Source organism: Rhinoderma darwinii, chromosome 12, assembly GCF_050947455.1.
Source record: "Rhinoderma darwinii isolate aRhiDar2 chromosome 12, aRhiDar2.hap1, whole genome shotgun sequence".
NCBI classification, from domain to species: Eukaryota; Metazoa; Chordata; class Amphibia; order Anura; family Rhinodermatidae; genus Rhinoderma; species Rhinoderma darwinii.
In genome coordinates, this window is record NC_134698.1 from 48,388,398 (window position 1) to 48,403,243 (window position 14,846).

The 14,846-nt window shown below is 37.7% G+C and overlaps 1 protein-coding gene and 1 long non-coding RNA gene across 9 annotated transcripts in view; one reads left to right on the plus strand and one right to left on the minus strand.

Annotated features, from left to right (window-relative positions):
* The first annotated feature begins 4,011 nt into the window (after positions 1 to 4,011).
* Positions 4,012 to 13,715, plus strand: LOC142664470 (uncharacterized). Of its 2 annotated transcripts, XR_012851284.1 has the most exons (3): positions 4,016 to 4,220; positions 12,896 to 13,043; positions 13,329 to 13,715. It is a non-coding gene; the product is annotated as an uncharacterized LOC142664470 (long non-coding RNA). The 2 variants fall into 2 exon arrangements; XR_012851283.1 differs by lacking the exons at positions 12,896 to 13,043; positions 13,329 to 13,715 and adding an exon at positions 11,247 to 11,982 and having other exon boundaries at positions 4,012 to 4,220.
* MEIS2 (Meis homeobox 2) overlaps positions 8,791 to 14,846 on the minus strand; it is a 122,136-nt gene continuing 116,080 nt past the window's right edge. For all 7 annotated transcript variants that reach the window (XM_075843547.1, XM_075843545.1, XM_075843548.1 and 4 more), the window contains exon 13: positions 8,791 to 10,073. The gene's annotated coding sequence lies outside the window, so the exon portion shown is untranslated. The remainder of the gene's footprint in view (positions 10,074 to 14,846) is intronic.

Below are 14,846 nucleotides of genomic sequence, written 5' to 3' on the forward strand. Positions count from 1 at the left end.
TCTATATAGATATATACGTGACCCTGCACTGTACTATTATATGCTACAGCGCTGTACACCTCATACAGCTGTATAGACATATCTCTATATAGATATATATGTGACCCTGTACTGTTCTATTATATACTGCAGCGCTGTACACATAATACTTGGCACTGTACTCCTAAAAGCATTAGCTCTCTTTATCTATCTATCTATCTATCTATCTATCTATCTATCTATCTATCTATCTATCTATCTATCTATCTATCTATCTATCTATCTATCTATCTATCTGTCTGTCTATCTCATGCACTATTATCTATCTATCTATCTCTATCTATCTATCTATCTATCTATCTATCTATCTATCTATCTATCTATCTATCTATCTATCTATCTATCTATCTATCTATCTATCTATCTATCTATCTATCTATCTATCTATCTCATGCATTATTATTTAGTGCAGGATTAATAGATTATTGTTCCTGGAATTACCATATGAAGTTACATTAATTGTGTATATGTCCCTTCACTTCTCCGCACTGTGTATATTTACTGATCATGTGAGTATAATAGGACTCTAGATAAACAGTTCAGTGACATTCTCAGCTCTACTACATTTGTGTACTTCAGAGGTAAAATACAGTGCACTGTTCATATCTGTAGTTCTCACAATTCAGCTAAAAAGAGAAGAGTCAGGATTGTGCAGAAAGTCTAGAGATATGGAGCTGACTGTATCAGGGTCCAGGGCAGCCGATCCTCCCGTGTACTCAGCGCTGTGTCTCATATAATAAAATGTCCTTTTTTTACAACTGCTCTGATTCATTCTACTGTCTATGCCGAAACCCGTCTTCACTGTGCTGGGGAGAGGGGCTACTTGTTTATTTTTTCATGTATTTATTTCTTTTATGCATTTTATTTTTATTTTTATTCAAATTTTTCACTGATTCTGTAAAATAAATACTAATAATTCCAGAGTACAATTCAAAAGATCTAAAATAATCTGTCCTTACTATTCTATTGTATAACCCTGTAAATGAAGTAATAATCTTCATGTATTACTCCAGTGTGTAAAACTACACATAAAATAATGATAATAATAATAATAATAATAATAATAGCGACAATAATAATAAATAATGATAATAACAACAACAATAATAATGATATTTTAAAATCATCATCATCAGTATTTATTATTCTAGTGTGTTATGCTGCACATATTATAATGTGTTTATTATTCACGTGTATAATCCCACTAATAATAATAATAATAATAATAATAATAATAATATCCTAATGTATAATCCTGCACATATCATAATTTGTATTTTGTAATACATTGCACTGTAAATTACATGTACTATTATTATTATTGTTATTATTATTATTATTATTATTATACTTGTTATGATATATTATTACTATGATTTATTATTATTGTTGTTGTTATGATATATTATTATTATTGTTAGTATGATATATTATTATTATTGTTATTATTAGGATTTATTGTTGTTATTATTATTATTATTATTACATTCTGTAATCGTGCACATATTATAATCTTTGTTTATTCAAAATAACCCCACAACCTGATTTACAGGGTGGCAGATACTGCGCTGTGATAGCTGCCATACACTTACTGGGGCAGAACAACTGGCACCACTGTTAACCCATTACTGTAACGCAGTAAAAGGTCAGTCTACATGTAAAATGAATAGTAAATTATAGGTAAAATTGGAGGAAGGATTGGGATAGGCATTGGCATAGAAAAGCCATGAGGATGTTACGTATTTACTGTTTAAACGCTGCGTGGTGCCCAGTACAGAAAGAACGGCAGGGCACATGAGAAGATAAGCGGCAGAACCAGTCTGTATTGGTTGAGGGAAGGGGGAGATATTTAGAGGGAGGGTGATGAGACAAGAGGGGTAGCAGGCTGCATTGTGAGTTAGGGGGACATAAGCAGTCTACACTGGTCGGGGAGGGGGTACTTGGAATAAGGGATCTCATACAGCAGGGGCAGCAGGATACATTGATGACTGCATTGTTTTGGGTTGGAGGTATCAGGGGGATTGATAGGGGTTCCATCCTGTGGTTGTGGACAGACTTCAGTGCTGAGGTGAGAGGGTCCACAGTGAGGGTATAATAGTGCCAGGGTACCCTCCCCCTCCTCCTGAGCTCTTAGTCTGCCTGGTGTGTACACTGTTTATCCCGCAGTCTCTTGGGGCAGGCAGTGGATGCTTTATTTTTATTTTCATTCTATTTGTTTGCTTTAAATGTTGAGCTCTGTGAGGAAGTTGTAAAAACTCCCTCTGGTGAAAACACAAGAGAAGTCCGCAGCCTCTGGCTACAAGTACCTCAAGTGACCGGCAGGGGGCGCTCGGAGGTTGTGTCTGCTTTATCAGAAGACTCCACAGGGCAGCTCGTATTCTTGTGTCAATTCTCTACTTTACAATGTAACTAAATGTACAAACATAATTCCTGCTAATGAGAAAATACCAAACACTGTGATATAAAGGTAAATATAGCGCTAAATATATCACATGAGGTGAAGTAACCACAGCTTACATACCAGCACTGCTGCTCTTATTTCGATTTTGGAAATGTTTAACCCCTTCCTTACCTATGTAACTGTTCTAATAATTCCTATATTTAAATACATATTGCATGAAAAATAGTAGGATTGTACATAAAACATTGCCCTATGCTGATTCATGCCACAAGACTGGCACCTGCAGGTAGGCACCCTGTATACTGTGAGAAGATATATATATTAACACCCTACAGCAGCAACCTCATACAAAGTCACTGAGCCCCTGCTGAGCCTGGCCTGCTGTGAGTTGGGCATAATGTATGGGGTGTGTGGTGGTGCAGGTACAGCAGTACAATGACAGTGCCTTCATCTCATTATCCACTTATAATCCACAATAAGATGCAATTTCCCCCTTTCAAGGGCAAGTACAGGCATAATTTGGAGTCATCTCAGTTCTTTCTTCATCTTGGCCACAAGGTCTCCAGTAATTATCATGCTGCTGAATGTGTTATAAATATTATATTGTGATTGTTTTGTATTGGGAATAGAGGGGTGATCAGTGGTCATTTCTCTCAGCAGTGTCCCTATGTGAACTATCCTTGGTGAACAGCAATTCTCTAATATGCTTCTATTATCAGTATCCCACTCTTTTGCCAGCAGGAGTGATCCAATAATAAAGCAGGGTAGCCACTGAGGTTCATTAGCTTTTATGCAGCTCCCTATTCTATTGTTAAGTTCTTTAGATTTTGTATGTACACACAGCTACACAACCATAGTAAGTAAAATTATATATATATATATATATATATATATATATATATATATATATATATATATATATAGATGTGGAAGAGCTGAAGTTGTCACATTCTGATAATTAAATGATCTCGAATAATGCCAACCAGCTCCGACACGTTCTACCAATTGGCAAACTCTCAACTCTGCTACATCTGTGCATTACTGTGATTTTGTCATATATATATATATATATATATATATATATATATATATATATATATATATATATATATATATATATTTTACTGTGACTGGGGGGTTGTTGGACAAATTGATATCTTCGAATTGAAGCGAGCAACCTGCGGCTTAGTAGCATTATATAACTTTTTGGTAGTTTTGGAATGACTGGATATCTACTGGGCTAGATGGGATGATTTTCCTGATCACATGACCGTATAACTACGTCTGTGGTAACAACATGGTACAATTCAGTGTTAATAAATTTTTTATTTGATCTTACTGTGCATATGGGGAGTTTTCAGATATTTGGGGGAATTTTGGAAAACCCCAGTGCAAAAAAAAAGATAAAAATACTTGAAATATATTTGCAGTCTTGAAAAAGACTCCCCAACTAGTAGTCGTCTGTTTAGAATGTTGAGTAGTGACATGATATCCATAGCGGCGGTGACGTCACCATGGACATCACTCTTCCGGTAGTGGATGCAGTCTTTTTCAAGACTAAGTACATTTGATATATTTTTACTTTCCTGCAGAGTGCACAATAAAAGGGTATTGATGACATACTGTTAAGATATTCCCTCAATGTCCAATCAGCGGGATCCGACCACTGTGACATCACACCGATCCTTAGAACCAAGTGGCAGTGAACTAGGAAAGCGTCGTGCCACGTCATCTCCATGTGGCCTCCAGATTGAGCCGGTGCCATCAGAAGGCTTGTTGGGTAAGAGGTATACACGAATAGATATCTACCATCATATGAGCGATGTGATTGTAGAGTTTACTAACTAAAATATACAGAATTAATAATGAGTGCCCAGATTAATGATGCCAACTACCATAGACACAACAATTATTGGTAGTGCTCAGATGATTACCATTTGTAGGTCTCTATTGCCAATTTCCCCCTAGCTTTTATTTTACATTATAGGTGTAAGGTGTCAGCTCTCCTGCCAGTGAAAAGGGTAAAAGAGGCAGCCTGTCACTATCCCTATCCCTATGCCAGTCCCTGACCTAGGCATTGGGTGGTACCATACCGTCTATTCCTTTTTCTAGAGCCTTGCAATCCTATTTAGCGAATAGAAGCTAATAAGAAATTATCAGATCAGCCTGAGGACTTCTAATTAAAGCTTGGAGCTGATTGTAGATAAAGGATGCTGAGACTAGGAGAGGGGGAGCTCATTCTACACAATAATATTTCACATTCTCTCTGCAGTTTATTTCTTTTTTTTAGGAGGGGTGGGATATGGGGGTGTAAATCTGCAGAACACTGTATTATCATACATGTAAATATTAGGCCTGGCTGGCTAATTGGGACCCCTGCCCCCTTATTAGGTGTGAGGCAGGGAGAGAGTGTGTGGAAGTGTCAGTCATCTTCTAGCTGCAGAACATTACTGGAGTGTGAAGGAATTGTCTCTAATTCACAAAGGCAATCGGGCAGAAAAAGCCCTCACCAAGAGCCTGCTAGTTATTAATCAGAGCTGCCCTCATACAGGGGGACGGGTTAACCCCTAATGCCCCCCCTATTAAATTACTAATAATAGAAGACCCTCTTCGTTTTCGTTGAGACAACTGTGGATTAGAGAAACTTGTATAACTCCATCGGTCTATTGTCTGTCTATCTATCTATCTATCTATCTATCTATCTATCTATCTATCTATCTATCTATCTATCTATCTATCTATCTATCTATCTCAAATCTATATGGTGAAACTGATTATTTGTGCAAACAATATAAGATACCAGGAATACTTAATATTTTATATTTGTAACTAGAGATTGTGAATTATCTGGTCCTTACAATAAAGTCTTCCTACAGTGAATATTCCACTTTGGTTCATACAGTATTTCCATGTTATAATTCCAAATGTTTTTCAGGTGAAAAAGTATTTTTATTGTATTTATTATCTATCTTTGCTGAACTTCTGTTTTAATTTTGTCAGAAACCAATTATTTGTGCAGAAATGAATAATAAATAGGCTGTATTTTTTATGTGCTAGATATTCTGAGTTTAGGTGTTATTAAATAGTCTGCCTGAAGTGAATATTCTATTTTGGTTCATACAGTCTTTTTCCTGTTATTAATTATATCTAATCTATCTATCTATCTATCTATCTATCTATCTATCTATCTATCTATCTATCTATCTATCTATCTATCTATCTATCTATCTATCTATCTATCTATCTATCTATCTATCATCTTTTATACCCCTCTATTTATCTATTTTTTTCTATTCTGTGCTATAAACAGTAACCAGTAAGGAGTAATGTGGTGGAGTGCCAGTAGGAGATGGGTGCTGCAGTAAGGTCACATATCATATCTAGTTGTGATGCTTGGACACCGCTCTCAGAGAATGTATCCTGTCTCTTGTAGTTATTAATGGGATGTGGGGTCTTCAGGTTTTTATAATATCTAGGAAAGGCAAGTAGTAGTCATATTGTACTGTACATCTGCAGCATAATAACAAATGTGTTTATTTTGTGGAACAGAAACAAACGAAATAGAAGACTAAAAACAAATGCATAGCACAGTTTAATACATAAATAGATAGATACATGGACAAGGAGATAGATAGATAGATAGGATAGATATGAGATAGATAGATAGATAGATAGATAGATAGATAGATAGATAGATAGATAGATAGATAGATAGATAGATAATATGAGTTTCATAGATATGATATTATATGATAAAGATAAATACTTTAGATAAATCGATAATAGTGAGATAATGACTAGATAGATAGGTATGATATTATAAAGATAGATAGATAATAGTGAGATCATGAATAGCTAGATATGAGATATATAGATTAATTTATGTGTGTTTTTATTTTACATGAGAAAGGCAGCCCCATGGATACAGGATAATAGATACAGATAATGCTGTGTGATCTGGAATAGTTCTCACTATTTGCTACTATGGCCTCTTTCTCCTTTCAATTGCAGAATTTTCTTTCTCTTGCCCCTCCACATTTGGGGGCTCAGAGGGGCCCCGGCTTCATGGCCCAGTGAAGAAGTTTTGTTGAGTGTGTTTTCTGCATTGATCAGTCAGTCTTGGCTAATGTAATTATCCCCATCAATAGCAAGCTGCAGAGAGGATCATTATGTGGGTGACGTTGATAAATGATCTTGGCTGAGCAGTTTTCTCTCGGGCACCCTACACTGACCCTCCCACACACACAGACCCAGGGTGACCATAGAAACCACTATATGGGATAGAGAGGGGGGTTGACCCCATCACTCACCATGGAAGAGCCAACCGTCAGCAATGTATGTGTGTGTAAAATAAATAATTATATATATATATATATATATATATATATATATATATATATATACACACACACACACACACACACAGCGGTCACACAACACTGGGTGCTGGGGATAAGTGCTTGGATTGTAAAGGTCATTAGTTGCAGCATTGGGAGCAGGGATTATTCCTGGTATGTGATGCCACCTATATCTCCAGGAACAGGCTCAAGGTCACCACCACCACCCTAAGCAGGGAGATCATTTCCAGTAAGAGCTTCTCCTCATCTCAAGCCTTTTCCATCATCTGAATATTTTATTTAAGCAAAATAAGAAATATTGAGAGCAGTAATTGATTCCTAATGATTTAGAAATCGATGCGTGGAGGCCAAAGGGTGTTTGTTTATTTTGCTTTCCTTGTTCTGAAGCTGCAGCTCAAGTAACTGTGGTGCTGGCTGGGATGGAGGCTGGGAAATGAGAAGCAAGCAGGCTCATCCATCATCCCTGTCAAGGGAGCAGGGTGGGTGGGGGGGGGGGAGCAGGGTGGGGGGGGGGGGGGCAGGCTGCACACTCCCTTCTGTTCTACACCAAAACTATTAATATTAAAATCGCCTTTCAAAGCTCCAGATCCAACAGCAGCAGAACCCTCGATTCACCGACATTATAAATGTGCATCCAAAATAGCGACATTTCTGTGACTATATGACTATGTATATCTGTACCTAGCTGACTTATGTATTCCAAGTAAATACTTGTTTAATTGCATCTCATCAAGTCATTTAATGAGCGAATATTTCAAAATTCTGATGCGACTTTTATCAATTCGCTGCAATCTTTCGATTTTACAAATAAATGTAATCATATCCTTTCTGTGCTTATATTAGCCCTCTTCCCTACTCCCCGACATTAGGCTGCGGTAACTTAGGTGTAGCCGGTGACTTGCGCCTACAATGATGATGTTCGCGGTGAATTCTGTTGAGTGTGTGAAATTCTTTAGCAGAGAATGAATGTCCCATCACTAGACCCCCCTTCTCACAGAACAGCTGCTCTATCGACCCCCCTCTTCAGTAACCTCTTCACTGCCGGGCAGCGGTGACATTAGCGCCTACAGTCATATATCGTCGCTAGAGATGCGCCAGATAAATCCCGCAGCACGATCATTTAGCGGACCTCGCTCATTATCAACTTCGTTTCGTTTGATCTGGATAAATATCATATCTGGTTCTTCACAAACAATATTAAAACCGCACAGAATATTCGTTTGTTGTGTATGAACTGAAGTTTAATGATAGAACTATGATGCGACTGTGTGTCATGCTGCTAGGAATACATTCAGCTCTAATTCGAAGGAGGATGGATTTTTATATTAATCTTATTTTTTTTTAAACTCAAACAAAAAAATAAGAATATAAAAATAGCCATAAACATGCAATAAATATAAAAAAATGAAGAAATACCTAAAAAAAAAATAAAAAAAAAATAAATGACTATATTTCTAAAATTTATAGCTACAATTTCTCTTGATTCTGTTCATAGATATAATTCTTATCCACAATACTACAGGAATTTTAAGAAAACAAATAAAACAATAATGCCCTCTACCTAAATGCTCACTTTTACTGGAAAACAAAATTAGGATTTAGATTTAAAACAAAATATTAATACATAATTTAAGAAAAACGAACAATATTGACCTAGTAATTGAAAACATTACAAAATGAATGGTTTATTCTTTATGAAACACTTAAAAATAATAAAATATAATATAGAATAAATAAAAAATTGGCATGGATGAATACATTGTGTTATGTGTACATTGCTGTGTGTTCAGCATTGTTTTTGTTTATTCTGTAACATATATAGACCATTATTTAGTTCAATCTGTGACATATATTATATATTGCTATCTATATATCATGTGTGTGTATATACATTTTAGTTTTACACAGACATATATATATATATATATATATATATATAAAAAGTTTTTTCAGGTGACATCACGTAACACAAGTCCACACAGAAACCCCACAAAAAATCCAAAATGAAATATTTATTACCGCATTTTTGTAACACCTTTTTTCTTTAAACATAAACTCACAGTCCTCATACAAGTATTTTAATGTAAATTTGACAAAGCTTAAAGGTAACAGCATTTTTCTCTAATGAGGAACACGTGCTGAGAAAGAAATTATCCATGGACATACAATACCAATCCCACAGCAGGTTTTACTAGGAGAACATTCTTTTTTTTTCAATTGAGGTAACACATAGAATATCTAACATGAAACATTAATAGAACGAACTCTGAACAAATTTTGTTACAGTATTGTCTTCCTTACTCGCCGTCACTCACACTCATCATCTGACTCATACTCACGCTCGCTCACTCATTGCCGTACACTCACTCACGCTTCAATCTTTGAGTTTACAATTAAGTTCAGTCTGTCATTTGGTGCAAAGACCAGATTGCAGGATGTCCCCCCCCTTCTCCATATGTCCACATTTAGGTTGGTGTCTCCATTTGTCCATGTCATGTCTGTATCTCTGCCCCAATCCATATAGTCCTGTAGTGCTGAGGGACAGTAGCACAGACACGTGTCACCAACATGGATCTAGTCCAGGCCTTGGCCTTTATTCTTCGCTGGTCACAGGTAAAAATAATCTGTAGCATTCCATGGACAGGGGGGTTCTGGCTGAGCCAAGTCATTCATTTGGGAACAACACACATAGTGTGGAAAAACAAGGATATCTCTTTTTTGTCTCTTCTAAAACTATTTAAATCAACAGAAATGTACAAGTTAACTTAGTTCCTATGATTTATCCTACAGTAGTTATATCTCTGAGTCTTTCTGCTTCCAGAGGGGACTTTTTTTTTAATGGGCATTAAAGTGAACCCATGACTTCACATTTATGTCTTGTTTCATTGGTCCTTTGTTGTCGATGAGAAAAAAAAAATGACAAAATTTAAAAAAATCACAGCTGTCTGGAATTTTAAAACTGACCAAAGTTCAAAAGTCTTAAAATATTATCTTTTCCCTTGAGGTTCCTTATAAGTGATGGGGTTCCTGGACAGGATGAGACTCCAAGAGTTGGGGTTATTTAGAGTGATTTGGGTGGTTGTGCAGACATGGCCATCCCTGGCAGAGCAAATTCTCTGTGTATCATGATGGCTGATGGTAGATATAGGGCACTGGTGGTCCATGTCTTGAGGAAGGGTGTGATGCCAACTGGGGAGAAGTGTGAGCTGGTTGTACCAAACTGATACTCGAAGGACCACCCTGAGAAAGACAGTCCCCTGGCATGTACTGCAGACCTGGAAAACATGGAAAGTATAGATTATTGAGGGGTCTCCAAGATAACTATACACTCAAATAACCACATTTTCATCTGAATTTATTTAAAAAAACAGATTAATTGCATTAGACCTTTTTACAGGTTCTATAAAAGTTATTGGTCGGAGCAGTTATTGCTCATGCTTCAAAATTTTTCTTGGTTGTTAGTGGCAAACACTTATATTGTAGCATTTACTTTACTATCATCCAAGGAAAATACACGTGGGGCAATGCAAAAGCTCAACTTTTCCATTTAAATAATTTTCCATGGGAGATATTTTTCCTTGTATGTCCCATTTCTGAAAATAAAATCATGACCCTCATTGTATTGTGAATACATCTTTACGTCTATGGCTGGCCTTTTATGTTTGTAATGAAACATCTTCTAAATTTTGCTCTCTGGCTGGGTTAACATTTAACAGTTGCGTCCAACCAGTTATTTTTAGCCTGAGCCAGACGACACTGATGAAGTTTTGCCTACTTCGTGCACCGATCCAGTGTTCATAGCCGGAAATGCTACATGTAACGTTATTCTGTCTGGCGAAGGTAGACATCCACCGATAAAAGGGATGCAACTGATGCTAGAACTCTCCGATAAGAAAGCATGGGATCAGTTCTGGCAGTTTCTGTACCACGCCCGGAGGGAAACTATGCTGAAAGAGCAGATATGTATGGGAACGGGGCCTTACAAGATTTGTGTCCTTCGTGGTAACTATATTTCGGTATTTACTTGTTCAAAGCTGTAGAGATTTAGAACTAAATCAGATGAACATTTCCATATTTATCCATTCATCCCTAAAGGGGAAACCCAGTATAAATGGTTTTCTGATAGGACATAGATACATGTGAGAAGATTACCTTGGTGAAGTCTGAGAGCTTGTGGCACCGATCTCCAGAATGAAAGGGCTCTATAGAGCGCATAAACCCCCAGAGCACATCTCACTGATAACCGGACACAACATTCTAAACAACTTCTATTGAATTGGATGGTGGTCAGTGGTGGCCCGAGATCACAGATGTCACCAATGTGATCTTCTCACGTGTATTTATGACTCGATTTTTACTTGAAACAACATCCAGGGCTGTGAAAAAGTATTTGCCCCTCACCTTTTTTTTTTCTATTTTTGCTAATTGGTCACATTTAAATATTTCAGATCTTCAAACTAATTAAAGACAACACGAGGAAACAGAAAATTACATCGATGTGGAGGAATTTTGGCCCTCCCTTCTTTGCAGAATTGTTTTAATTTGGCTACATTGGATGGTTTTCCAGCATACACTGCCCTTTTAGGTCTTGCGCCAGCATCTTAATGGGATTCAAGTCAGGACTTTAACTCGGCCATCACTAAACCTTAATTTTGTTTCTTTTGAGCCCATCAGAGGTGGACCTGCTCGTGTACTTCGGATCATTGTCCTGCTGCTGCGCTTGAGCTTTATTGATGGGATGCAGATCTGTAGTTTGGCATTAATAACTTTCCAATGACTGCACTTGACAACGATCAAACAATTTCATCATGGCAAATCAACTTTTCCTCCGATATCTGCCTTTGGTTGGCCTCTGTCACATATCTTTTTGACCATCCAGAATCTCTATTTTATGGTCAACTATAGACATGAGCTATTTGTTGCCAGATCTAGACAAATTTTGTTGGACTCTACCAGCAATGTCGTGACTATGGACCACCTTAGTTTGTTGTAGGCCCCACTAAAATTGGATGAATTTACCAACACATATCTCAGGTCTATGATTATCTTCACTCATTTCCCCCAATGGTTGTGGTGCCCTTTATCAGTTCCATAATTCCTCAGTTGTTACATGAAAACACCACATAATGTTCGAGTCCTCAGCAGGCCAAATTGCCATAATAAATAACAGCAAGCCTAAGAACAGTGCTCTTGTCAAGCATTTTTGACTCCCTCATATGTGGAGGTGTTACTTGCTTTGGTGTCAATGAATAGAAGCCATTGCATTAAATACATCCAGAGCATGGGTGGACTGAGCAGCCAAATAGTCCCACAGGCCCCTTCTACTGAATACTGGAGATGGGACCCATGTTGGACACTTTATTGAAAATGCCAGTGGAGCGCATTGATGTCAATTGCACTGGTGGCTTCAAATGGTCAGTTGGTGATGCCACTATGTTGGGACATGACTGTTGCAGTCCATTCCAGGAGTCCTTTATTTTATATATTTACAGGTGACTGCATGTTTATGGTTATTTATGTCATATAATGGTTTGTATATAATGGTCAGGTATACTATGCGGCGATTAATCAAATATACCAGTGTGCAGAGATGGTATAGGGCAAGGTAGGGTAGCATTTGGTGTTTAAGATTAACAGAAATGGGTTATCAAGGTGGTCTATATATTTCTCTTGCCACCCAAGAGGGCCACAGCACTCAACTCCATTTAACCTCAGTCACCTGCAGCCGGGGTGTCCAACAGATGTTTCCATGAGGTGTAAATTGGTGATATGAGGATGTCGAGCCAGCAGACTTGCAGTCTTATTAACATAAGTGCTGGGGCAATCTAAACACAATATCCCAGGCTGCATCATTGGCCCTGTGTTTGTTCTAGCCCGGCAGCCTACTCAATGGATGATGATAATTAAGTACCAAATATACCATATTGTGTGGCTGCATAATCAAATCAAGAGAGGATAATATTCTTCTGTATTAAGCTATTAATGTAATTGGTCATGAAGCATAAAATATGTTATGTAATTAAATAGGCTAGAAATTATATGGCCTATATTAAGAATTATCCAAGCTGAGAAAATGTTTTCTCTATGGCCGTTATAGGGTACATTGCTTTCTGTTTCCTGACTGCATTTGTAAAAAGGAGGAAGAAATAGGAAAATTGGCTCCATCAGTGGATGTCACGGCAGCCCCTTGAGATCGGCTATGAAATGCTGGCCTCTATTTACATATACAGAATGATTTAATCAAGGTACGTCTTCCTATATTCGGCCTCATTAAACAAAGAAGTTTCAATGTTATATGCAATTCTGTCTGCTCTGCTGCCTTCAGCCAAGGGGATGAAACTGGCAGCCGCACACATTTTTTTTAATACGTCAAAAACACTTGAAGCTTTAAAGTCTAATGGATTTCTTAATCCAAGTGCAGTCATTCAGCCCTCAGTGAAAAATCCATTGCTTCATATTCACTTGCTCCTAAATGTGTCTCTCTTTAAATTTATTGACTGCTTCCCCGTTCTGTATATAACTATTGATAGGAAGGAGCAACATGTTAAAAAGAATGATAAAAATGGCAGGATCTCCCCAGCAAAGCACCACCGCGGAGACTTCTGCCATGGCAGTCAGAGAGTCTACTCTTCATCTATGCATATGGGATCATTTGGGCATCCATCCAAGGCTAACAGATTTATATCACTCAGAGGACAATTTCACTAGCCCCAACATCTCCCTGTTTTAATCTCAAACAAGTTTAATTTCACAGAAGGAATTTAATGCCCTGGAATAAGTGTCACCTTCAGGATGCAGGTATAGCGGGGACACCGTGACAAAGACAGGACAGCCCTTCAGGTGTATAGTAATGAGACTTTGGCCCTCATGCAGACACAGCAAACGCAGATTAATAAATAGAAACCACTTTGCTATTTTATTATTCCAGAGTATATGAATTTTCAGCCGTTCTGGGTCCATGGTTGGAAGATCAAGGTCAGTTCTAGAGCTCAAGGGTGGCGCACAGTGACTGCTGGTACCATACATGTACAGTACAGCAACCAATGCACTATGGCACAGGGATAATACTTAATTAGGAAGGATATGTAAATGCGTAACCTCACATCCTCCGGAGACTGCAGGAATTACAGAAACACTAAGGATGGATTGATATGTGGCGTAATCTTACGCCATGGATTTGACTGCACATAATCTGGTACAGATTCTGGATATTTTGAATGCAAATTTTGTTGCAGATGTAGATGTAGATTTGCTGCGGATTTCAGTCTGCATCAAAATCTCTATGTAAAACATGTTCACATTTCATGGATTTTTGTATGGATTCTGCACCAAAGTTTGCATGAAATCTGGGAAAATCGGAGAAATTTGCCGGTCAGTGCAGACGTTGAGGAAATTTTCAGCATGGATTTAAAAATCCCTCTCTTGAAAAAAAAGTGACATGTCACGTGGATTCTGCGTGGAAAAGCCTGCGGATTTCCAAGTGCAGAATAGCCCTATTGAATGGGATCCACTGCACATCAAACTGGAAATCTGCATAAAAAAAAACATGAAAGGATGTGGATTTCTGAGGTGGATTTCCTTGAGATCCGCATTGGACTTTTTAGTTTAAATTATGGCCCATGTAAACATACCCTTAGGGACCCTTCTAGTAGGAAATTTTGAATGCATTCAAGACTGAACGTTATAAATGCCCTGTCATATATGGTGATGTTGGGCAACCATACCTATATCTTGGTGTGTGTGGTCCCATAATGTCATTCCCATAAAAATCCTTCACATTACGTGACTATAAGGGTATGTGCACAAGATAACGACAATTACGTCTGAAATTACGGAGCTGTTTTCAGGAGAATTGCTCGTACTCGCATTTTGCGAGGCGTCAATTTCGGCCGTAATTTGGAGCTGTTCTTCATTGAAGTAAATGAAAAACTGCTCAAATTACGTCCCAAGAAGTGTCCTGCACTTCTTTGACGAGGCTGTTATTTTACACACCGTCTATTGACAGCGACGCGTAAAATTATAGGTCGTCGGCACAGTACGTCGGCAAA